Source organism: Lactuca sativa, chromosome 1 (genome assembly GCF_002870075.4).
Source record: "Lactuca sativa cultivar Salinas chromosome 1, Lsat_Salinas_v11, whole genome shotgun sequence".
In the NCBI taxonomy this organism is placed as follows: domain Eukaryota; kingdom Viridiplantae; phylum Streptophyta; class Magnoliopsida; order Asterales; family Asteraceae; genus Lactuca; species Lactuca sativa.
In genome coordinates this window covers 72,641,035-72,642,458 of record NC_056623.2, presented here as the reverse complement: position 1 = coordinate 72,642,458, position 1,424 = coordinate 72,641,035, and positions in this window count along the sequence as shown.

Genomic DNA, 1,424 nt, shown 5'->3' with positions numbered 1-1,424 from the left:
TCTTAGATTCTGCAAAACATCAAAAATGCAACTTATCACATCATGTATTCAGAATCTATGAATAGGAACTTAATAAAGAGTTAGATACTGGACGTACCTGAAGTAGAGTCATACAATTTGACTTTACCATCTCTAAGATCTCTCAGGTAGCCTGGGAAGCTTCGCTTCCAATGCCCCTTCGATTGGCAATAGAAACATGTGGAATCTTTAGCATTATCACATGGAACTATCTCAAAATTGGTCTTTCTCTTATGGTCAGACTTTTTAACCTTGGCCAATCTCTCTCCCTTAAGAGGAGAAACCATTTCCGGACTATCACCGTTGCCATCACCAACGTCCTTGGAACTTTGGGAGATAGATCCTCCAAACAAATTTTCTTGACTAGTGCGCCAAAGCATTGCTGCTTCAGCAACAATTAGCAGATATGTTAGATCGATTAGGGTTACAGCGTGATCAATCATGTAGAAGTCCTTCAGGAACCGACTATATGACTTAGGAAGCGAGTGAAGAACCAAGTCAACAACTAGCTTCCTTGGGAATACGACACCCAACATTCCCAATCTGCTAATGTGCGACTTCATCTTGAGGATGCGTGGACACACATACTTGGTGTTTGCATGCAAATAAGGCTTGAGTGACTTTGAACTTTTCAAGTTGACGAAATTATGGGCTAGGGAGAATCACTGGAGGGGGTGGAGGAAGAGAAGTATGATTTCCAATTCCACCAATGCACGAAGAAGGGATTGATCTCTCACCTTGATTGACACGTGGAAGATCATCTTCAAACGGAAATCTTTTTCCAAAAGGATGAGGAAGACCATAGTTGTATAAACTCGACATCTATAAAGGGAGAAAATTCAAGTTAGTTGATTTTAATGCTTAATATAACACCCAAATGAAATATTAAGTCTAGGACCCAACACAATAATTCACAATTCAGAAGAGGGATACCGTAATCCAATTGTAAATTATTTGAAGGTAGGTAAATGACGATTTACCAATTCAACCGTGAAAACGAAATTTTAAACGAATTACGTTTTAAATGAAATTCCTAGATCTTTTGAGATTCATTGAACTTTTCAATGGCATGTTTAATCTCAAATATGCTCTCACTTTGTGATTGGGATGCCGAGGATCACAAATGAGATGTGGATTACCATCCAAATTAGCTTGGTACTCTCAATGTCATTTATCACCTAATCAATGTGCTAGTTAATCACACACACTCCATTGACTCAATGATAATTTGTGAGACAACCATTGCCAACAATATTCGTCTGATATTAGTGTGCCAGTTAACCACACATGCTCCATTAACGACCAATAAGGTGCAATGTGCAATTTCATGGGTTAGCATCAAATTCAAATTTTTCCTAAAGTAGCTAAGATTTTGGAATTTTATAAAAGCGTTTAGTTACTTTTTA